The sequence below is a fragment of the Muscardinus avellanarius genome (genome assembly GCF_963383645.1).
Source record: "Muscardinus avellanarius genome assembly, chromosome: 3".
In the NCBI taxonomy this organism is placed as follows: domain Eukaryota; kingdom Metazoa; phylum Chordata; class Mammalia; order Rodentia; family Gliridae; genus Muscardinus; species Muscardinus avellanarius.
In genome coordinates, this window is record NC_137788.1 from 9,374,772 (window position 1) to 9,399,430 (window position 24,659).

A 24,659-nucleotide genomic window follows, 5' to 3' on the forward strand; every position below is an offset into this window, starting at 1 on the left:
GCAACAGGGTCTCACTAAGTAGCTGAGGCTGGCTTTGAACCTGCCAATCCTCCTGTCTCAGCCTCCCAAGTACTGGGATTACAAATGTATGCCACCACCCCCGGCTTTACCTGGTTTTAAAAAGGAATTTAGCTAGGTATGGTAGTGCACATCTGTAAGTCCAGTGCTTAGGAGGCTGAGACAGGAGGATTGCAAGCCGGGTGTGGTGGCACAGGCTTGTAATTCCAGTCCTTAGGAGGCTGAGACAGGAGAATCCGGGTTCACTCCAGCCTCAGGTCCTTAGTGAGGCCCTCTGCAACTTAGTGAGACCCTGTTTCAAAATAAAGAATAAGAAATAGGGCAGGGGGTATAGCTCAGAGATCGAATGCCCCTGGGTCCCATCCCCAGACCTGCAAAAAAGTTTTTTTTTTAATTAAAAAAAAGAATAACAAATTGGGCTGGGGGGCGTGTAGCTTGGAGGTAGAATATCCCTGGGTTCAATCCCCAGCACCGCAAAACAAAGAAAAGAAAGAAAGAAGAAAGAAAGGAAAAAAGAAAGACTATCATCAACCTAGCGAGACCCTATTTCAAAATAAAAATAAAGCCGGGCGTGGTGGCACATGCTTGTAATCCCCGCGCTTGGGAGGCAGAGACAGGAGGATCGCGCAGGTTGGAAGCCAGCCGCGCGCGCTGGCTTAGGAGACCCTGTTTCCAAATACGGGAGTGTACCCCGGAGGTAGAAGGGCTTCCAGGAACCCCAGTACCACCAAAATAAATAAATAAATAAATAAATAAATAAATAATAAAAATAAAAAAGGGCTGGGGATGTAGCTCAGAGGTAGAATGCCCTTGGGTTCAATCCCCAGTACCACATACAATCAAAATAAAACAAACAAACAAAAAACAAATAGAGGCCGAGACAGGAGGATTGCAGGTTTGCGGCCAGCCTCAGCTACTTAGTGAGGCCCTCTGCAACTTAGTGAGACCCTGTTTCAAAATAAGGAATATAAAAAAATAGGGCTGGGGGGTATAGCTTGGAAGTAGAATGTCCCTGGGTTCAATCCCCAGTACTGCAAAACACAAACAAACAAACAAACAAACATAAACATAAATTACAAGAATTTGAAGCAAAAAATAATTCAAGAGTAATTCAATAATTATTCAAAAAATTCAATAATAAAAAAATAATTCAATAATTCCAAGCACGGGGTGGCCAGAACAGCCAGGAGGCCAGGGGCGTCAAGTGACAAGACTTGGTGTCTGTCCTTCTGTCTGAGAGACTCGGGGCTGCCTGGTTGTCAACACCTGTCGACTCTGGGTGGTAGGAATATGGAGGTTCTTTATATTATGCTTTGCATTTTTTTTTTGTGGTACTGGGTATGGAACCCAGGGGCATTCTACCTCTGAGCTACCCCCAGCCCAATTTTTATTCTTTATTTTGAAACAGGGTCTCACTAAGTTGCAGAGGGCCTCACTAACTACCTGAGGCTGTCCGTGAACCTGTGATCCTCCTGTCTCAGCCTTCCAAGTACTGGGATTACAAGCATGCACCATCTTTGCATTTTATTTGTGGCTCTGGGGGGTTGAACCCAGGGGCATTCTACCTTTGAGCTACAACCCAGCCCTATTTCATTTAATAAAAATTTGAAGCGGGGGTCAACTGCGAGCCCTGTATGTGGACAGTCACTATTTCCTGTACCATTAAAGCCATTATTATTATTATTATTATTATTATTATTATTATACCCAGGGACATTGTACTGCCTAGCTACACTCCTAGCCCTATTCTTTTATTTTTATTTTGAAATGGTCTCACTAGATTGATGAGAGTCTCACTACTTACCGAGGCTTGTCCTTGAACCTGCGATCCTCCTAGCTCAGCCTCCCAAGTACTGGGATTACAGGTGTGTGCCAGCACGCCAGGCTCAGAAATAAGGATGGAAAGGGCTGGGGATGTAGGTCAGTGGTAGAGCACACCTGCATTCAGTCCCCAGTACCGCAACAAATAAGCAAATACATAAATACATAAAATAAAAATCATAAAAAGGAGGATTGGGATACAGCTCAGTAGCAGAGCACCCCTGGAATCAATTCCCAGTACAAAAAATAAAAATAAAAGGGAGCTACAATGAAAATCCCTGAGTCTTAGCTGGCCCTATTTGTAGGGCTTAGAAACCGAGAGTTTTTTCCAAAAAAGGTTCGGAATTGGGGGTTGTGTCTTGGGAGAGGCGACTCAGAAGAGAGAGGTTTTGGTGTGGTGAGAGGAGGTACTTGGAGCCCCTCTTGGCTTCCTTCCCTGAGCTCTTTGAGAGCTGGGGTGCAGGGAGGGAGAACTGTACCCCGCCTTTGGGAGGAGATGGGGACGGGAGCTGACGAGCACGGTGAGTTACAGCGCCCCAGCCCGAGCACGGGGTTGCCAGCTCAGCCCAGCAGAGGCAGCAGGGCAGGCTGGCGTGGCGCAGGAGACTGCGGCTCACTGTGGCGGTGCTTCCTGTTCGAGATTTTAGGGTATGAGTCATCAAGGGGCTGGCTGGCCCTGCACTTTCAGGGCTCAGAGATAAACAAGACTGAGAAAAGGTTCCCTGCCCTGCTGGGGCCAGGAAGGACCAGGGGTCCTACGGCCTGTGAACCACCTCTTACGATGAGATCCTTCCTGCCCCCTCCTGCCCTAGAGCTGACCTTGACCTGCAGCGTGTGGGACCCTCCCATAAAAGAAGCTGCCCTTCCCAGCACAATCGCCCTCAGCCCCAGCACCTGCTGCACCCTATCAAAAGGGCTGCTGAAGCCGGGGCTGGCGGTGCACACTTATAATCCCGGCATTTGGGAGGCTGAGACAGGAGGATCACGGTTGGCGGACGGCCTCAGCTACTTCTTAGGCCTTTTGCAACGCACTGAGACTCTGTTTCAAAATAAAAAAAATAAAAAAATAGGGCTGGGGGTCTAGCTTGGAGGTAGAATGCTCCTGGGTTCCATCCTCAGTGCCACACAATAAATACATAAATAAATAAATATAAAATAAAATAAAATAAAATAAAGGGTCGCTGAGAAGGATGTCCCTCCGTCACCCGGGAACTCCTTAACAAGCCAGATAGGCCATCAGGTCCTCCACAGGCACGGGAGTAGGGCTCACAAATCTGCATGTTTAACAAGGCTTCTAGATTATTCTAGGTTATTCTCATGCGGGCGGAAGCTGGAGAGCCATTCCTCCAAAAGGTCAGACTGCCCGGCATGTAGTAGGTGTTCAATGAACGGCCTGGCTCTTCTCCCACAGGTTGGCTGCTGCTGCTGCTGCTGCTCGCAGGGCACAGTCCTGAGCTTGCTGGGGTGTGAGATTGCGGTGGGGCCTGCCCTGGGATGTGAGACCGGCGCTGGGACCCCAGACCAAGGCCCAGACACTGTGCGTGCAGCCCCAGGGTTGGCAACCAGAAGGCCACCGTCCTGTCTCTGCTGGAAACCTGCTGGTTACTCATCGCAAGGAGCAAACGGTGTTTTTTGTGCCCCGTGGGGCTGGTGTCTAGAAGGTACATGGCGGCAGTGTCGGGTGGGTGAGCGGGGCCTGGGAGTGGCGAGCTGGCTGGATTTCTGAGCTTGACCCTGATATGCCTGCCTGCCTGCTTCCTTCCTTCCTTCTTTCTTTCCTTCCTTCCTTCCTTCCTTCTCTTCACCTTTATATTACCTTCTGCATAAACTTAGCTCTGTATTCAATTCTTATTTATGGCATTTTTGGGGGGATGGTTACTGGGGATTGAACCCAGGGCATTCTACCTTCAAGCTATACCCTCAGCCCCTTTTTAATTTTTTTAATTAATTAACTAATTTTTTTGCGGTACCAGGGATCTACCTCTGGGTTACACCCCCTCCCCCAGCCCTATTTTGTCTTTTTTAAATTTTGAAATAGAGTCCCAAGCTGGGTGTGGTGGCACACTCTTATAATTCCAGTACTTGGAGGCTGAGACAAGAGGATTGTGGTTTGTGGCCAGCCTCAGCTACTTGGTGAGGCCCTCCACAACTTAGTGAGACCCTGTTTCAAAATAATGAATAAGAAATGGGGCTGGGGTGTAGCTTGGAGGTAGAATGCCCCCGGGCTCCATCCCTAGTGCTGCAAAAATTAAAAAAAAAAGAAAAGAAAAAGAACTAGGGTCTCACTAAGTTGCTGAGGCTGACCACAAACCTGCAATTCTCCTGTCTCAGCCTCCTAAGTACTGAGATTACAGTGTGCAACACCCGCCCTGCCTGTTTTTTTTTTTTTTTTTTAATATTCAAACAGAGTCTCACTAAGTTGCTGAGGCTGATCTCACATTTCCAATCCTCCTGTCTTAGTCTCCCAAGCATAGGGATTGCAGGTGCGTTCCACGGGGCCCAGCTCAGCGACTTTATAGCGCCTCTCCTTGCGTGTATCTCCTGGTCACTGGGGAAACAGATGGGACAGGACCGTTGTCCCCTTAGCCTGGAGGACGACACCGTCCAGGTGTGTGAGAGGCAGCCGGGCTGAGCCGAGCTCTGAAGGCAGCCGAACTGGGTTTGAATCTGCTGTGCCCTTCCTGGCTGTGGAAGGTTCCATAAAGCTCCATCTTCCTGGTGCAAGGCAGTATATATCGCCAGACGTGCGCTGGTGACCCACAGTGGACTTCTGACAGCTGCTAGTATCACAAGTACTAAGAGATGAGAGAGACACGTAAGTGACTATAAAACTGCGCCCTGTGTCCCCTGAGGCGGGGCAGGGTGTGGTGAAGGACACTTCTCAGAGGAGAGAAAGGGGCTGTGACTGCCGGCACATGGTAGACATGGGTCGCCCTGGATGCCCTGGGGGAGGATAGAGTGTGGGCTTGGGGTTGGGGGCCGCGGTGACCATCTGCACCCCACGGCAGCTTGGCTGCTTCCAGCGTCTTACTGCAAAGGCTGTGGGGAGCCACGGCTAAGGCGGGATTGCTGTCACCGCTGGACTTTGGGGGCTGGGGGATTCTCTGGCAGGGGCTGACCTGTGAGCTGTAATGTTCAGTTGAATCCCAGGGCCTTTACCCACTGGATCCCAGTAGCACCTCTCCCTAGATATTGCCAAGTCCCTGGGGTGAGAGTGGAGGGCAAGGTCACCCCCTGGTTGGGATCTACTGGGCTGGGGGAGCAGGGGGGAGCGTGGTGCGCCCTTCAAGGTTGCGGTGTGGAGCTCAGGTGGGAGGGACGGGGTCTGAGGGCCCGAGGCCCAGTTGGGAAGCCCTGGAGAAATAGCCAAGGCCGGTGCTGGGGCTGGGGCTGAGCTGAGGACTAGAAAGGGCCAGGTGATCGGGGCCGCGGCAGGTGTTATAGAAGCCGAAGCCGCCATCCTGGCTTGGTGACGCACACCTGTAATCCCGGTACTTGGGAGGCAGAGACAAGGAGGATCGCAGGTTCAAAGCCAGACTCAGCAATTTAGCGATACTGTCAGCAACCTAGCAAGACCCTGTTTCAAAGCAAACATACAAATTAATTAATTAAAAATAGGGCTGGGGATGTAGGTCAATCCCTAGCACCACCACCAAACAAACAAACAAACTAACTAGCAACAGAGCTTACCAGATTCCCAATGGCAGGTACAATACAGCGGTGTCCAGAATATGTCATTGCCCACCCCCAGCCTAAACAAGGTGCCCTCACAAGAGAAGCCAAGGGATAGGATGGGGAGGCAGCGCCACTGTGCTGAGTGCCCCTTACTGTTCTTTGGGGGGAGTGGGGGCACTCTCCTGTCTTGGGCCAAATCAGAGGGGCTGCAAGAGACCAACCTGGGAGTTCATATGGGGTAGAGGTTGGAGACCATAATACTGATGGGGATTCCTGTCTGTTTCGTCCCCTACTGAGTCCGCAGCACCCCGAGGTGGGCATGTAGAGGATGCTTAAAAAAGAAGCACCTGACCAGCTGGGCGTGAGCGAGGCGGTATTGCTGGAGGGAGACGGCTGCAGCTGTGTGAGCTGGGCCGCCACAGGTGCGAGCGAAGGGCGCCCAGGAAGGAAGCGGCCTCTGCCTCAAAGTGCTGCTTCTGGGGGGCAGTGACCTCAGCAGGAGAGGGTAGAAGGGCAGGGTATAAAAACTGCCCTTGGCAGAGTCAGATGAGAAGTCACCGTGTCCTCAAGCGGGAGCGGGGAAGCCGCACGGGGCAGGAGAGACTGGAGCGCCCAGAGTTCCTGGACGGGACCCGCTGAGTGGAACGTGCTTCAAGCCCCCTGAAACGCTGCTTGGTGGAATTTACTCCCGCTGGTGAGCTATTAAGAGGGTGGAGACCACCTGACCTCAGCCTTACAGGTGGGGCCTTTGAGAGATGCTGAGAATCACCTGAAGCCATCAGGGTGGGACTCCCGTGACTGAGAGTGGTGGCTTTACAAGAAGTGGGAGAGGAGAGACACACACACACACACACACACACACACACACACACACACACACACACTCACACACACTCACACACTCATTCCTGGTCTCGTCTATATATATTAGAGATTAAACCCAGGGATGCTCTACTTCCAAGCTACATCGCCTCCCCAGACCTATTTTATTTTGAAACAGGGTCTTGCTAAGTTGCCGAGGGTCTCACTAAATTGCCGAAGCTGGCCTCAAGCCTTCCATCCTCCTGTCTCAGCCTCGCATGTACTGGGATTACAGGCAGCACCCCCCCCCCCCGCCCCCAGTAGTCTCTTAGCCTTTGAAGCCCTGGGCCTCCTCAGGACGCTGCCGGCAAGAAGGTCAACTCCAGATGCAGACCCTTGACCTTGGACCAAAATAACCCTCTTCTCTCCTGCTCTCTCCTTGGCACTGGGGATGGAACCCAGGGGCACTCTACCTCTGAGATATACCTCCAGCATTTTTTACTCATTTATTTAAAATATTTTTTGTGTGTGGTACTGGGGATGGAACCCAGGAGTATTCTACTTCCGAGCTACACCCCCAGCCCTATTTTTTATTCTTTATTTTGAAACAGAGTTTCACTAAGTTGCAGAGGACCTCACTAAGTAGCTAAATACTGGGATTACACCTCCAGTCTCAGCCTCCCAAGCACTGGGATTACAAGCGTGCGCCACCACGCGGGGTTCTATGTATTTAATTTTGAAGCGGGGTCTCTCCAAGCTGCTGAGACTGGCGTTGAACCTGCGAGCCTCCTGTCTCAGCCTCCTGGGATGACAGGGGTGCGCCACCGCTCCTGGCTCACCTCCTCTCTTTAGGTCTTACCCAGTGTGTGGCATTGGGGTATTAGCAACAGAAGACAGCCCCAAACAGGAGCCCCCCACCTTCCCATGGTTCCTGATGCTGCCATTTTCGCCTGCTGGAGGGGACGCGCCCCTTGGAAAGCGGGGGAGCATCCCCAGAAAGCTGCTTCCAGGGGACATACCACTCCCGGCCTTCAGCTCTCTCTGATGGAGTGGGAAGTGCTCCCGGCCGTTTGCACGGGCTGGTGTGAGAAGCCCTCAGTGTGTGCCGGTGGCCGCCCTGCCCTGCAGGTCCCGTGCGAGGGCCCTGCTAACTGCACCCGGCCTGGCCAGGTGTTTTTTTCCCTGGCTTCTGGGCAGGAGGTGGGATTTTCCATCCTCCGAGGGTCACTTCTCAGTTTCCAGCCCTAGAAGTACCATCCTGTGGTCTCCCCATGGGGCTTGGCGGCCCGGAGCGGGGCCTTCGGGGCCTCTTTAGCAGCCTGCAGTGAGGGGCCAGGGCGGAGGGTAGAACATCTTCCTGCCCTTCTGCCCTGCCCGCCCCTCCAAAAGGCGCCTGGCTGGAGGAATGCTTCCTGGCCACCTGTGCCGGCTCTGACATTAGGCCTGGCCTGAAGAGCGAGGGGGCAAACGGCAGCCGGGCTGGGTGCTCAGTGAAGCGGTGGACTCCAGCCCTCCAGGCCTGGGCCCTCGCCAGCCCCTCTGGGCCTCTATGTCTTACGGCTGACCCCTCCCCTATTCAGCTGCCAGCTGAGAGGACTCAGGAAGCTAGGGGCAGGCCTGGCTCACTCCATGGAGCTCCATGATTTTATTTATGTATTTATTTATTTATTGGTACTAGGGACTGAATCATCCACGGCCATTCTACCTCTGAGCTCCACCCCAAACCCCTTTTGCTTTTATTTTGAAACAGGATCTCCCTCAGCGGCTGATGGCCTCCTTCAGTTGCTGAGGCTGGCCTCAAACCTGAGCCTCCTATCAGCCTCCCAAGTCTTGGGATTGGTGGCGCGGGGTGGGGGGCTTTTCTGAGTGAGTCCTACCCAACCCCGTGCAGGAGGCTGGTGGGAGGTCAGAGGGGTAGGTGGAGACAGAAGAGGCCCCAGCCGGGGTCCCTCGGCCTGCAGGGGTGGTACCGGGGGCTGGGGAGTCCCTGGGGCTGGGGGCGGGGCGCGGGCGTGCCCTCTGCTGGCCCCGCCCCGCGGGCTTTCGCTTTCAGTCGCGGGCTCAGCCGCGGAGCCGGCGGACGTGGACCAGACCTCGAGGGCGCGCCATGGCGCCCGCCGCCCTCTGGGCCGCGCTGGCCGTCGGACTCCACCTCTGCGCCTCGGGGCACGCCGTGCCCGCCCAGGTGGGTGACCCCGGAGCTCCATCGCGCCCGCCCCTCCCCTCCTGGCCGATGCGGGGTCCGCAGCCCCCGGGACGGACCCGGGAGGGGAGGCGGAGCGGCCGTCCCGTCCCTGGGGCCTCGGGGCTGCACACGCGCCCCCAGGGAGCGGGTCCCCAGAGCCCGCTAGACCCGGCACCCGCTCCTCGCCCTGGCCTCTGGACGGCCCCAATGTCCGCGGTGCGCTGTCCTGGGCGCTGCCCCGATGCCCACGCTGGGCGCGCTCGGACACTTCGTGTCTGGCCCCGGTTTCCCTCTTAGAAACTCTGGGGCTGGTGTCTGAGAGCACTGGGCCAGGCGTGCAGCAAGCGCCTAATAAGAGCACGGTTGAGCTATGGCCCACCTCCCCATAGCCCAAGCTCCTTCCCTGGACCCTTCTGACTGTCCAGGGACCCATTCAGAGCCTGTTCTCTGTGGGCTTGGGGATCAGGGGAGCTGAGTAAGGGCGCCCGCTCCCCAAGGGGCCCCAGGAAAATGGAGAGAGCAGAGACCCAGCCTTGAGTCCTCACACCACCCACGTCCTAGCAGGGCTCAGGCCCTGGGGGCTTGTTGGTCCTGGCTATTTTTGGACAGGCATTTTTGGTCTGGTAAGGGCCAGACCCATTTTGCAGAGAAGGAAAACTGAGGCCCAGAGACCTGGTGTTTCATGGAAGGGCGAGGAGGGCCAGCTTCCTCCAAGGGCTTCTCCTTCCTGCCTTCCTTCCGTCCCGCTGGGGAGGAGGAGTGTGCTAATGCGTCCATCCTGCCGCCACCGTGATGGGGGGGCGCAGCTTGTGCTGCCTGTCTGGAGGGAGGAGGGTGGGGATGACGTTGGCTTCGGTGGTGACTGACGACTGTGACCCAAGGCCGAGGAGTCCAGTCCTCAGAGAGAGGGGCCCTGGAACCAGAACTGACTCAGTGCGTGCCAGGAATGGGTGCTGGGGGGCTGCCCCGGTGGGGGGCAGGGTGGCCCTTGCGTCAGGGCCGCCCCGGAGCTGGGTGCCGATGCTGTGGCCTCAGACTGTGTCCTCTGGGGTTAGGGGCCTTCCTGTGACTGAGCGCCAGCCTGCCTGGGCGACCCCCCGGGCGTGTGAGCCCCAGGCAGGGACCAGGCCTCTGCAGGACACCAAGCCAGAGTCCTGGAGCTGCTAGAGGCCCCCCACTTTGTCCCCTGTGGCCAACCCCCCAGCTCAGATTCCGCCGTCCCATGTGTTGGTCTCTGCCTGCACACCTTCCCTGGAGCCTCCTTAGAGACCCTGAGCGAGCCTAGAGCTCCTCTCTGCCTGCCTGGGAAGCCGCCATGGCGCCCAGTGGCCGGGGGAGGAAGCCTCTACCCCTATCCCAGCCCAGAGGGAGCCATTTATTCCCCGTCGCCGGCGCGTGCCCCGGGCAAGCCAGTGGTTGGGTAGTCACCCACCCTGCGTGTCACCCGCCTTGGTCCACTGTGCTGCCCCCTCCGTCCACCCCTCACCTGCTGCTTCTGGGCCTTTCTCCAAAGCCTTCCCGTGCAGGAAAGCCCGTCCCTGTTCTGCTCGGATTTCCTCTGGTCTTTGAACACTGGACCTTTCGTGCCTTTGTGTGCGTGTGTGCGTGTGTGTGAATCCAGGGATGCTCTCCCTCAGCTCCCTCCAGCCTTTTGTAATTTTGGAGGGGCGTCTTGCTCCGTTATGGCATGCTGGCCTCAGACCTGCGATCCTCCTGTCTCAGCCTCCCAAGTGTGGAGATGACAGGTCTGCGCCGCGGCGCCTGGCTTTATACTCCAGATTATATTCTGCCTTTGATCTAGTTGTGTCTTATCCACTTGAGTGGAGGGAAGGGAACCTGAGGCTGGGATCGTGGCTTCCTCTTCTGATTAGCACTATGACGGCGCCTGCCCTTTTTATTTTATTTTATTTTGTTTACGGTACTGAGGATGCGCCTGCTTTTTTGACAGCTAAGAGTCAGGCACAGCGTTCAGCACTTTGCCTTAGAATGGCCCTGGAACCTCCTCCCTTGGGCTTCTAAGAGGCGGGCGTTATTGTTCCCTTTGAGAGATGACAGAGAGGTCCAGAGCGTTTCCTGGGGTCACAGAGCTGGGGGCAAAGGGTGGGATTTGAACGCAGGTCTGCCTGGTTCCGAAGCTCTGGTCCCTAGACCCTTCCCGCGCCCGCCTCCCCACTGCGGCCCCAGCCAGCCCCTCCCACACCCCCAGCGGGGCTGAGTGTGACTCCTCGGAGCTGCAGAGAGAGACCCCGGGGAGACCCGCGGTGGCCGCAGGTGGGGAGACCCACGTTGCTGTAAGGCAGAGGCTTTTGCCTCTTTAGCAAAAGGGGGTCCTGCACCCTTCAGAGGGCAGTAGGCAGGTGGCTAGCACCCCATTCAATGCCAGCCACTCATCCATCCCCCATCGTTGTTCACAGCCCAGTGCCTGGCTCCGGGTCCCGCTCCCATCGCCCCAGGGGCCACACGGCCAGCGTATCCCAGATCTTACAGGTCCAGTCTCTGCCGCGGCCTGCCCTCCTGCCCTTGTGACCTGGGCCGGGCTACTGAGCTCCTGTTTCCTCATCTGTTGACACACACAGAGAACTTGCCTGGCATTCTTGGGTCAGAATGTGACCCTGTCTGTTGTCCTGGGACCTGGCCCAAGGGCTTCCGGAGCCCTGTCCTTCTGCACCCTGGGTGGGGAGGGGAGGTTTGCAGCCAGCCGGGCGGTGCGTGGCTCGTCCTGCTCTGCTCCTCGTGTCAACTTGCTCTTGGCTTTATTCCAGGCGGGGTGCTTTTCCAGCCCTCAGACAGGCTGCACACACGTGCCTCAGGACCTTTGATGTGCTCTTCCTTGTGCCTTGATGCTCCTCCTCCGATGTCTCCAGGTCTTGGCATCCCGTTTCCTTCTGCTCAAATGGACCATCAGCTATAAAAAGTTCCTGCCAGCCCCTCTCCCTTCCCAGCCCCGCTTTGCTTTCCTGGTGAACACTCTGACCTGCCCTAGGTCTCTCACTGTCAGAGCGTCTACCCACCGCCAGGTCAGCACAGGAGGACGGGGCTGGCTCTTTGCTGCAGACCCACAGACCGGAGCGGGGCTTTTCAGTCTCCACTCTGGACACCTGGGCCGGGTGGTTCTTGGTTACTGCGCTGCTCTGCCCAGAGCGGGGCATTTAGCAGAATCTCTGGGCTCTGCCCACCAGAAAGCAGTGGTACCAGCTGGACGTGGTGGCACACACTTGTCATCCCAGTATTCGGGAGGCTGAGACAGGAGGATCGCGGTCCACGGACAGCCTCAGCTACCTAGTGAGGCCCTTTGCAACTCAGTGAGACGCTGTTTCAGAAATAAAGAATAAAATATGGGCCTAGGGGTGTAGCTCAAAGGCAGAATGCCTCTGGGTTCTAACCCCAGTACTGCAAAAAAAAAAAAAAAAAAAAAGTGGTACCCGCTTCGGTGTGGCAGTCAAAAATGTCTCCAGATGTTGCTAAATGTTCCCTTTCCCTGGCGCGGCAGGAGAATTGCGGCTGGTTGAGAGCCACCGGCTTAGGACAATGCCTGGCACCGGTGTGCAGATAATATTGAAAAAGTGGCTCACGCCTAAAATCCCAGTACTTGGGAGGCTGAGACAGGAGGATCGCAGGCTCGAGGCCAGCCTTGGCAACTTAGTGAGACCCTGTTTCTAGATAAAAAAAGAAAAAGGACTGGGTGTGTGTAGTTCACTGGTAGGGCAACCCTGGGTTCAATTCCCATCCCATGCACACATATATACGGTTCAATCCCCAGTAGCGTACATGCAGATAAATGGAGTAGCTTTCCAGCTGTGCAGACCGCTGCTTGCTGTTGCTGTCCCAGACTGCCTTGCGGGGCTGGCAGAGTCCCTGGGTCATGCATGGGGACCTCCGTGGGTCAGACTCTCCATCCAGGGAGCCGGGGGGCCCCGAAGCTCGGGCGGCAGATCAGCCCTTGCTCAGAGTTCCTGCCCGAGCCCTTTACTGTCCCGCGTCCCTGAAAGCAACATGCTTCCGCCGCCTTTTCCTGCCCGATGGCCCCGGCTGTCCCTTGTGCCACCGTCCCAACTCTCCAGGCTCCGATCTGCATTGTGGCAAGGGCTTCGGGGTCAGGGAACCACCCCCTCCTCTCTCGCAGTGCGTGCCAGGTGTGGTGTCTTCTGGGAGCGAGAGGGGCGTGCTTGATAAAGTTCAGAGAGGGCACAGAACCTGAGGACTTCTGCACCCCCTCTGGGTACAGGTAGATTCCAGGCGGCCCCTAAAACCATCTCCACCTTCAGTGACGCTGCAGGTCCTGTTTACATGCGGCTTCGAGGAGGGGAAGCCCGTGGGGGCTGGCCCGAGCCCCCACTTCCAAGTCACTTGAAGGGCGCAGAGGCCAAGGAAGGAGCACTGTCTGGGTGTCAGGAGGTCGGCGTTCTCAGCAGAGCAGTTGCTGGCTTGCTGTGTGACCTCACTCAGCTTCCTTAACGTCTCTGGGTCCACGCCTCCCTATCTATACAACCTAACAGCCCTGCTCTCCCCCGGAAACCGGAGAAGTCTCATCTTTGAGCGTGTTTGACAAGAGACTCTGGATTTGGGGTGGGGTCAGATTGCCTTTGCAACTCAGTGAGACCCTGCTTCCAAATAAAGAATAAAAACTAGGGCTGGGGGTGTAGCTCAGAGGTAGAATGCCCCTGGGCTCCATCCCCAGTACTGCAAAAAAACAAAAAAACAAAAAAAACCACCACCACCAAAAAAACAGTGAATGGCTGCCTGCCAGCGGGCATGAAGCAGTGGCGCAGAAGCCCCAGACGGAGCCTGGGCTCGTGGGCATCCTGCCTCTCTGCCCCCTGTACTTAGCGCCTTTATAGCTGCAAAGCTCTACCCTTCCCCGGATGCTGGGGAGTCCACGCTGTCCCCGTTGCATCCACTGCCAGGCCCGCTGTCTGTCTGGGAGCCCACGGGTTCAAGGAAGCCTCAGGCAGGGAGACTGTTTCCTCGAAGAAGCAGGCTGTCCCGGTAGCAGGCACACCCTCGGCCCTGGGTCCGCCCGCACCCTGTCTTCTTGGCAGCTGGGAGCCTCGGTGGCATTTCCCCCCACCTCCAAGCTGTCAACAGCAGGGCTGGGGCTCGGGCCACCTCTGGGGCCGCCGTCTTTTTCCACTGTTGCTTGCTATGACGTCCAGCTGGCGGTGACGGTGATGGTGACATTGCTGTGGTTTGGGGCATTGGGCTGCGAGCTGGGGAGGAGGAAGCGTCCCTGCGAGAAACGTTCCCCGGAGCGCAGCACTTTTCCTTTTGCCCTGAGTGTGAGCTGCGCTTTGGGAGGGTGGTGGTGTGTGTCCTGAGTACTGCGTTCCTGAGGACAGTGAGGGGCCTGCCTCTCTGAGCCTCCTTCCTTTGCAGAGGCAGCGAGGTGGGAATCGTGCAGGCCGATGGGCCCTAGCTCATGGATGCCATGACCAGAATGGCGATGTTTACATTGGTTTGAATGGCCTGTTTGCTGGCTGCAGTGACGTCTGCCTGTGAGCCTAGTGCTTGGGAGGCTGAGACAGGAGGATGGCAGGTTTGAGGCCAGCCTCAGCAGCTTAGCAAGACCTTGTTTCTAAATTTAAAAAATAAATAAATAAAAGGAAGCTGGAGCCAGGTGTGGTGGTGCACACTTGTAATCTCAGAATTTGGGAGGCTGAGATAGGAGGATCACGGTTTGCAGACAGCCTCAGCTACTTAGTGAGGTCCTTTGCAGCTCAGTGAGACCCTGTTTCAAAATAAGAATAAAAAATAGGACTGGGGGTATAGCTTGGAGGTAGAATGTCCCTGGGTTTCATCAAAAAAAAAAAAAAGCTGGGTATGGTGGAGCATGCTTGTAATCCTTATACTCTGGAGGTTGAGCCAGGAGGATCCGAGTTCGCAGCCAACCTTAGCAACTTAGTGAGACCCTGTTTTGAAATAAAGAATAAAAAATTGGGTTGGGGGTATAACTAAGAGGTAGAATGCCCCTGAGTTGAATCCCCAGTACTGGAAAGAAAGAAAGAAAGAAAGAAAGAAAGAAAGAAAGAAAGAAAGAAAGAAAGGCTGGATTTAGCTCAGAGGTAGAATGCCCCTGGGTTCAATCTCAGTACCCCCCCCAAAAAAAAAAGAAAAGAAGACTCCCATTTGCCCGCTAGTCCACACTGCGGGCCCCGCTGTGCTGACTGTTGGTAGCGACCCCTGGAGCTGGTGGCTGCGTGCTGCTGGGAGCTGGGTTGCAGAACGACTCCCAGAGCCCCCGGTGGCTCCTGCTCAGGAGCCCTGGATTCCTGCCAGGCCCAGCGACTCAGGCTCCGTCCTCTTTGGGAGTGGGGGCCCTGGACCGACCCCACCCTTGGGACCAGAAATCCCCAGGGGGTTTTGCTTGTCTCCTTTGTGTCCAGAGAGGCCCAGCAGCTGTCACAGCCTGACCTTGTCCCCATAGCAGGTGGGGCTGCTGTGGTCACAGGTTGGACGATCCAGTGGGCCCAAGTTGGACGGCAGGGTGGGAGGGGACTTGGGGGCCGCGGGCAGTGCGCGGCGTCTCCTGAGCCATCAGCGGGGGCCTTTCAGGAGGGGCCAGAGGCTGCCAAGGATGTGGGCAGAGCACGGGGTGGAGGTCTGGAGTCAAGGCCAACCCGGGGTCAGCCTCTATTTCCAGGAGAATGTGACCACCAGGTCCCCTTTACAAACTTGAGCTGCTCAGCACTGATGTGAGGTCAGCAAGGGCCTCCCAGCTCAGTGCAGCTGTGACGGCAGGTGTCAGGCAGGGGTGGTAGTGAGGACAGCGGTGGCTTTGAGCAGGGCGGAGAAGTGGCGCCCAGAAGACCAGGGTCTGGTCCAGCTCAGGGCTCCAAAGTGATGCTCCAGGGAGGGCACCGAGTCTGTTAGCAGGCTGCATCCTAGCAGCCCGGCCTCTCCCTCCTGCAGCCCTGGCTTTTATGTTCAACTCACAGGGGGGACCTGTCGCCAGCTGCCCTGACCAGATCTCCTCTGGATTCACAAGTCCCACTTTCTGTCCTGTCCTTCCGACTCCTTGGAGCCCTCTCTGCACCCCGGAGCAGGAGCGCCCATTCTCCCCAGTCGTCGCCCCTCACACCGGCTCCTCTGGCTTCCGGTCCTGGTTTGGTCCTTCAGTCACTGTCCCTGTCTGGATCCTTCCCCGTCCTGCCGTTCCCAGTATCGTGCACAGGGAGGCTTCTCAGCCTGGAGTCCCACAGAGGGAGCAGGCTGGGGCCAGTGGAGAGCCCCTCTAAATCTGGGGCCGGTTTGTGAAGGTAGTCAACGAGGTCACTATATTTAAAGGTTATAAGCCAGAGAGCCGGCCGTGGGGGCGCACGCTTGCAATCCCAGTACATGGGAGGCTGAGACAGGAGGATCGCGCAGGTTCGAAGCCAGCCTCAGCTACTGAGTGAGGCTCTCGGCAACTTAGGCCCCGTTCCCAAATAAAATAGAAAATAAGTCTGGGAGTATAGCCCACAGGTAGAAAGCCCCTGGGTTTCATCCCCAGTACCCCCCGCATCTAATATATGTATATATATATATAATTATATATATATATTTGTTTTCAAAATAAAGAATAATGGCCGATCGTGGTGGCGCACACTTGTAATCCCAGTGCTTGGGAGGCTGAGACAGGAGGATCGCGCAGGTTCGAAGCCAGCCTCGGCTACTTAGTGAGGCTCTCAGCAATTTAGTGAAACCCTGTTTCCAAATAAAGCATAAAATAGGTCTGGGAGTGTAGCCTGGAGGTAGAAAAGACCCTGGGTTCCATCCTCAGCACCACAAAAACAAACAAACAAAAAGAATAAAAAGTAGAGCTTAGAGGTCAAATACTCCTGGATTCCATCCCCACTACCACAAAAAAATTAAAAACAAAATTTTAAATTATAAGCCAGGTGTGGAGATGCACGTCTGTAATCCCCGCGCTTGGGAGGCCGAAACGGGAAGGTTGCAGGTTCGAAGCCAGCCTCAGCTACTTAGTGAGGCTCTTGGCAACCTACTGAGACCTTGTTTTCAAATAAGGAATAAAATTAGGCTGGGCATGTAGCTTGGGGTAGAATGCCTCTGGGTTCAATCCTTAGGAACCATCCCCCGCCCTGAAAAATAATAGCAGCTCCGGTTCCGGATTTACAAAACTTATCTCATCTAATCTTTCTATCAGACCCAGGCCATGAGTACTATTTTCAGCCCCAGTCTACAGATGAAAAGACCGAGGTTTCTCAGCTTCCTTTATTTATATAAAAATAAAACAAGAACCGAGGGTGGAGTTCAGTGGTGCAGTGTGCCTTTGGCATGTACGAGACCTTGGGTTCCATCCTCAGCACAAATAAAAATAAAAATAAAATAAAATAAAAGTAAAAGCAAACAAAAGCACCAAGGAGAAATAACGTTTTTAAGGTTTTCTGATGATAAAGGAGAGGACCTGGATTCAAAGCCAGACATCCTTATTCTAGCTTTCTTTTCTTTCTTTCTCTTTTGTATTTAGTACTGGAGGTTGAGCCCAAGGGCCCTTCTACCTCTGAGCTATACCCCGCAGCCCTATTTTTTGTTTGCAGTGGTCTTACTAGGTTTCTGAGAGTCTCACTGTCTTGCTGAACCTGGTCTTGAACCTGCAGTCCTCCTGCCTCAGCCTCCCAAGTCCTGGGATTCCAGGCTGGGCCGTCACGCCTGGCTAGAGTATGTTTTCAACTACTCCACTCATCTAGCAAGAGACGAGACCGTGGGAGCTCCTGGTAAGCAAAGAGTGATGGGAAAAAGAGAGGGTTAGGGAACTCACTCTGGCCTCAGCGAAGGGCAGATGGGTGGAGACCCTGGAGGCAGGGAGCCCAGTCAGAGGCTGTTTACTGTGGGAGAGCTCCAGGCTGGGGAGAAGCCACCGAGTAGGAAGGAGTGAGGAGCAGGAGGCCCTTGGGCTTGATCGCAGATGTAAGGTGGGACAGAAGCTCACGGGAGGAAGAGGAGAGGGCTGCCCTCCATGCCCCTCTCGCACCATGGGGCCCGCCTGGCCTTGATGGCCCAGCCAGAGCCCAAGGATCCGATTCCTGTCTGTGTGGCCTCAGCCATTCCTGAGCTCGCGCGGTCAGTCCCAGGCCAGCCGGGCCCCTGGCTGGGTCCCAGGTGTGAGATGTGCGCTGGGGGCCAGGCCCGCGGGGGCTGCAGGCTCTGCTGCCAGCGTCCCCTGCGGTCCCTGTGTAGCTCCCAGCTTTGGATCTGTCAGCTGTAAGGTGGGCGTGCACCGGCCCATCTTGGGGCTCCACACCAGGGCCGAGGGCCGGCGTCCAGGCGAGGGTCTGGTCGGTGTCCGGATTGCCGAACACCTTCTATCTCTGCACCTGGCCTGGAGCAGGTGACTGTTATGGCCCCATTTCCAGAAGCTCAGAGGCCACGAGCTCGGGGCCTGGTGCTCACTCGAGACAGAGCTGAGGGTCCCACCCGCCCTGGCTGGAAATCTCTGTGCTTTTGTAGACGTGACCCTGGTCTAGGCGACCGTAACAGGCCGAGCTCCTGTCTGTTCTGCAGGGATGTCTCTCTCCTCTCTTTACAACCCAGTTCCTCGCCCAGGTCTCCTGTAACCCCGACTCATCCCAGCTCATTGGAAATATAAACTTGAGCTGCTGTTGGGCAAAGTAGCGTCTAGTAGGCACCGGCTGTGGCGTGCGCTGGCTACACGCAGAGCCGAGAGTCAGCAAAACACAGAAAGTGTCTCTGAGCTCTTAGTACTAGCCGGGCATCACACAGGGACAGAGCTTTGGTCCCCATTTCAGAGAGGACAAAACAGAGAATGGCAGAATTCGGATCTAAGCGAGGCGTGTGGCCCCCCCGCTCAGAGCGTAGGGTTTCGAGAAGAGGCATGGTCCCTGGACGGGGAGACTCTAGACGAACAAAGAAGTAATCAAGAGCTGGGTGCAGTGGTGCACACCTGTAATCCCAGGTGCTTGGGAGGCGGAGGCAGGAGGTTTACAAATTTAAGGCCAGCCTGGGAAACCTAGCGAAGCTTTGTCTCAAATTTTAAAAAATGAAAAGGGGTGGAGATGTAGCTCAGAGGTAGAGTGTCCCCAAGTTCATGCACACACACACACAAAAAAAAAAAAGGAAGAAGGAGGAGAAAGAGGAGAAGAAAGTAGGAAGAGGTGGAGGAAGAGGGAGAGGAAGAAGAGGAGAAGGAGGAGGAAGAGGAAGAGGAAAAAAGGAAGAGGAGGAAGAGGAAGAGGAAAAAAGGAAGAGGAGGAAGAGAAAGAGGAAGAAGAAGAGGAGGATGAGAAGGAGGAGGAGGAAACAACCAATATGGCCTGGCCTGTGCGTTGTGGAGAAGGGCCTGCGTGGTCACGGGTTTCTTGGGATAACGGGAGCGGGGACTCTGAAGCCCTGCAGGACTTTTGGGCGGAGGCAGAGCAGGTGAGGAGGCCTGGAGGAGGGGCGCAGGGTCCAGCTACCACTGTGCCGGGGATGGTGATAGGTGCGCTGGGGGCAGGTGGCAGATGCTTGCAGGGTCCCAGCTAAGGGGGTGGTGCTCTGGCCTGAGGGGAGCGGGAGCTGGGGGAGCTTCCCAGGAGGGCCAGACTTGGAAGTGGAAAGGTGGCTTAGGTCCATCCGCAAAGGTTGTGGCGGCTAGGTGCCAAGAGATGCAGGGTGTTGGCGAGGCGTGGGAGATGGAGGAGGGAGGCCAGAGCTACAAGGCCCCGGGGAAGGTGACAACGGGGAGGGGCTGGGACACTGTGGCTAGGCTGAGGTGGGGCCCACGCCCCGGCATTCTTGTGCCCTGGCACGTAGACAAAGGCTGTCCCTGTGGACTGCATCCCAGCCCGGGCTTCCTGTCTGCCCCCAGCTCGCTTCTGAAGCGGCATCACCGGCTGCAGGCCGGGGGTGGGATGTGTCACCCAGGGGCGCCTGTGATGTGGTCGGTCCTTCCTGATTCAGATGCTGTTCATGATAACAGACATTGTGATGGCCTGGCCTGATTAGCTGTATACCCCCTAGTCCATGGGGCTCCTACAAACCCCCAAGAGCAAGACCCAAACGCTTCTGCAACCCCCCCCCTCACCATGCCCCGAGGCCGCTAGGGACCTGCCATGCAAATTGTGTGGTTTCTCTATTGCTTGAAAATGGCTTCTTCCTATGGGGGGTCCTTGGCCCCGGGGCAGATGATGTAGACCTGTGGCTTTCTTTCTAGCTCCAGTGCCTTTCCTAAGACCCCGCGGCCCATCCACCCTTCTCTCCCGGCCACTGTGAGTCACCCCCTCTGTGAGCTCCTGTCCGCAATATGAGAGGACAGGACAAGATCCCAGGGTCAGAAGCCTCCGAGGCAGCGTGCTCCTGCTCTGCCGCCCCTTAGCTGCAGGGCTGGGACAGTCGCCCGGAACCCTCTGCATCTGCAGAATGGGGTCATGCTGACCTCGATACAGTAGTGCAGGCGGGAGGGGAAATGAATGTATGTGAAGGTTTCTGGTGCTACCGTGTCTGCACACAGTAGGTGCTTTTCCTGGGTCTGCAGAGTGTCCGTCCCTTTGGCCTTTGTCGGGGTAGGTTTGAGGGGTGCTTGCTACCTACCCCCAGAGTCCGAAGCCCTTCCCTCTCATGTCCTCTTCCTGCCTCGCCCGGCAGATCCCTGTCCAGAGGTGCTCCCTGGGGGAGGCTGGGAGTGTGCCTGCTTTCCAGAATAACTGGCAGCGTGTCAGAGATCTCTGGAAAGTCAAAAGGCCACAGAGGTCCCAAAGGCTGCTGTCAGATGGCGCCATGTCTGTGGGAGATCTCTCTAGGCCTGCCCTCTTTCTTTCCTCTCCACTGATAAACAGAAGGGACTGAAGACCCCGCCTTGGGCTTCTAGCCTTTGCAAACAGACAGAGTGGCAGATCGGGCTGTCCCAGGTTGCCCGGGCGCTGACATCGACCCCAGAGTCAGCAAGACCTGCAGAATCGCCCGGCCCAGCCCTTCATGGCTAATGGCTGCTCCAGCCCCAGCCCTGGCCCCAGCTGTGCTTCCTGGGAGACAGTGGGGAGGGGATAAGAAGAGAGGGTGTGGGGCAGGACAGGTGGTGCCTGGCTTCCCCGATCAGCTCAGCTATCCCTGGAGGGGTGGCCCTGTTGTCCTTGGGCTGGCTTCCAGGGACACTTTCTGGTATGGACTTACAGCTCTCAGCTCCTGGCTGGCCTCCCACTCCCTGCCTCTGGGTTTTGGCCACTCATTCGCCATTTTAGGGTCCTGTCCTCCTTTCCGTGTTCCTCTGAGCAGAATCCCTTGGATTCTGTGAGGCGGCGGAGGTGGCCCTGACTCTGTTCTGTCCCCTCGCCTGTGAAATGGGCATTGCCACACTGCTGCCCCGTTTGGATGTTAGCTACAGGGGCAGCTTTCTGCCTTCTTTATTTTCATCCATGAGCGTCCGTTTGTCTCTCCGTCCGTCCATCCATCCGTCCATCCATTGACGTCTGTCTCCATCATCATTTGTCATCTATCCATCTGTCCATCTGTCTGTCTCCATCATTATTTCTCATTCACCCATCATCTGTCTGCCATCAATCAATCAATCAATCAATCACGTATCTATGTTCTCCAGTTCCTTTCGCCACCCGGATACAGATCTCCCACCTGTTAAATGGGTGGTGAACTCTCATTAGTGACTTCTAGATTTTCACCTGGGGGCCCCATATTTTTTTCTTTTGGTGGTACTGAGGGTGGAACCTAGGGACTTTTCTACCTCTGGGCTATACTCCCAGACCTATTTCATACTTTTTTTTGCTGGTGGTACTGGGGTTCCTGGAAACCCTTCTACCTCCGGGCTACACTCCAGACCCATTTTTATATTTTTATTTGGAAACAAGGTCTCTTAAGCCAGAAAGGTTGGCTTTAAACCTGCGCAATCCTCCTGTCTCTGCCTCCCAAGTGCAGGGATTACAAGCATGTGCCACCACGCCTGGCCCAGACCTATTTTATACTTTTCTTGGAAACAGGGTCTCACTAAGTTGCTGAGAGCCTCACTAAATAGCCGAGGCTGGCTTTGAACCTGTGCGATCCTACTGTCTCAGCCTCCTAAGTGCTGGGATTACAAGTGTGTGTCACCATGTCCGGCTGGGACCCAATATTTTTGAGAGAGTGGGTTTGTCAAACAGGCTGACAGATTCAAGTGTCATACAGTTTATTTCCTCATTTTAAAATGTCACATCTCCCCCAGAGCGGCGGTGTGACTCTGAGCCTCCCTAACCAAAGCACAGAAGCCTCCGCCTGCCGTTCTGGGGACCGCTGGCCCCGCTTGCTGCTTCCTGTGGTGCTGTGTTTGGAGCACGGGTGGAGGGAGAGACCTTCTGTGCCCAGGGGCTTTCTGTTCCTCTTTGTTTGGCCGTGACCATGGTTTGGTTTTTTCTCTCTGACTAAAGGATAAACAGGCCTGGAGATTGGAAGGGAGGGCTGAAGGCCTCTGCTGGCGGGGGCTGGGGTCACAGGAGCAGCAGGAGGAAGTCCAGGGAGCTTTTGCAGGCAAGAAAAGAGCTTGGGGGGAGGAGGTTTGGGGCCCGGGGCCCAGCTGTCCTCCGGCAGCCAGGAGCCCTCACTAAGGGGACCGAGAGCCCAGACTTTGAGCCCTCGTGGGCAATCTGCCCTAGCCAGAGCAGGTTTCCTCTGGGTGCCTGGGAGCCACCCAGGCCCCAGATGAGCAAGGGGCTCCCCGTATTGCTACCACCCAGGGGTGCTCTTGAGGATCAAGCCCGTAAACCCAGGGGCAAGGTTTGCTGGAGACCTGGACAGGCCACCTGAGCCCTACGGGGTGCTGCCCAAGGGAAGAGCCAGCCCGGGAGGGGGGGCACTCAGGCAGAGGGCCAGCGAGGGGGGCAGTCATACTCCTCTGGCAGTCCATTTTCAGTTAGATGATACGTGCAGAGAGCGCCGTAGGAGGCACATGTCTGGTTTGGGGGTCCCCCAGGACTGGCCCGTGCACCCCGTCCCCGCCCTGCGGACGCTGTTTTCCTGAGCGTCTTTATCCATGTGGCTGGGTAATCAGAGCGGATCTGCTTGCAGCAGACCCTGGCGGCCACCAGGAACAATTCTTGCTTTCTCTTCTTCATTTTTTAATCTTCCTGGGCCCTGAGAACCCACCTGTGTGGGGAGCGGGGGTCAGCATCAGCAAAGGCCTCCGGGTGCCGTGGATACGGGCAGTGAGCCGTCCCTACTGCCCCGAGCAGCCCCGATAGGGTCCCGGGCCCTGGCTCTCCTGTTTGTCTGGGAGGCCTGGGAACTTGCTCTGGCACCAGGCTGGGAGAGAGAAAGGATGGGTTTACCTGTGTGTGGGTGCGTGTGCACGAGTGCGCTGCTGTCCAGAGGGGATCACAGTCACTCTCTTGAGCGCTTAATTTAGATGCTGTAGCGTGGCTTGCATGTCCCTCGCCAGCCATCTGCCGACTGGCCTGGTGGGCACCTGTGGGCCTCAGAGGCAGGCCAGGAAAGGACACTGGAAAGGAGCCCCAGGCTTAGGGCAGCAGCTGCTGAGCACCTCCAGCCCAGAGCCTCCAGGGCTCCCCAGATGGAGGGACGCCCCGTGAGTTGACCCATGGCACCCACCTCTGCCAGGAGCCACAGGAAAAGGGAGGAGGATCTAGGACCTGGCACCTCCTGCAGGGTGTGGTTTGAGAGCCTGCTGCCCAGGAGGGGCCCTTAGGGGATCTGGGAAATTCCATCAGAGGAAACTACGGATTGAAGCATGGGGTGCAAGTCACAGAGTGTCCGGCCCATGGACGTGGCCCCTGATGGCTTCCAGGTGTTGGCACAGAGCTGGCTGCAAGGGGTCGGGGAGGGGGCTGTCCTCCAAGCAGGGTAGAAGACAGCTGGGTTACAGGCTGGCCTCACTGCTGTGACTACGCAAGGGCCCTGCCATCCAGGTACCGGGCAGTCTCGGCTCTAGGCCGGCTATGAAGGGGGAGTGAACACAGAGCGGCCACCATGCGCCTTGGATCATGGGAGTTGGCCGGGTCTGCACAGCCCCACGGTACCCAGTGTTGTCCCTGCGTTTGTTCTGATTTACAGCTTATGTCTCTGGGCCAGTCCCTGTGCTTGTTGTAAAATATCTTGAATATCTCGGTTGCTCCAGGGTTAGGAACTGGAGACCAGAGAGACTGAGGCAATTCTCCCAGGCTCTCAGCTTAGGAGGGGAAACCAGGCTCCTGACCCAGTGACCCTTATCTGTGGAGAGCTCCTCCCTCACCCTCGGCATGGCTGCTCATGGTGCGGCGAGGCCTGAGCCAGCCCCCAGCTCTCACCTACAGCCGCTGCTGGGCATTCCAAGGTGACGTCGGCAGCGCCGCCAGGAACTGAAACGTGTGTGTCTACACCCACTTCTTCGCTTGTATAAACACGCACACGCCCATGTTTGCCTAAAAATGAATACTTAACTCTCAGCGTGTTCACAGAGGTGGATACTTAACACTCGTCCCTGGAGGCCCGGATGCTAACTGGTCTTTCAGAAGGAAGGACAGAGCCGGGCGTGGTGGCGCACGCTTGTGATCCCAGCATCCCGGAGGCTGAGACCTGAGGATCGCAGTTCGCGGACAGCCTCAGCTACTTAGTGAGGCCCCCTGCAACTTAGTGAGGCCCTGTTTCAAATTAAAGAATAAAAAATTGGGCAAGAGGTATAGCTCAGCCGGGCGTGGTGGCGCACGCTTGTAATCCCTGCGCTTGGGAGGCTGAGACAGGAGGATCACATGGGTTCAAAGCCAGCCTCAGCTACTTAGTGAGGCTCTCAGCAAGTTAGTGAGACCCTATTTCCAAATAAAATATGAAAAAGGTCTGGGAGTATAGCCCGGAGGTAGAAAGCCTCTGGGTTCCACCCCCAGTACCAAAAAAAAAACAAAAACAAAAACAAAAAAAACCAGGTAGTACAGGACTCAGGGGTGTGAGGCCAGGGTCCTGGGGCAGGCCAGCAGTGACTGTCGTTGAACTCAGGGGCCAGTCTGTCCACGTCTGTGCCTTTGTTTTTTTTCTTTTTTTCTTTCCCGATACTGGGGCTTGAACCCAGGGACATTCTATTTTTGAAACAAGGTCTCAGTTGCCGAGGGCCTCACTAAGTTGCTGAGGCTGGCCGTGAACCTGTGATCCTCCTGTCTCAGCCTCCCAAGTACTGGGATGACGAGCGTGTGCCACCATGCCCGTCTCCTATTTTATTTTTATTTTGCAATAGGGTTTCACCAGGTTGATGAGAGGT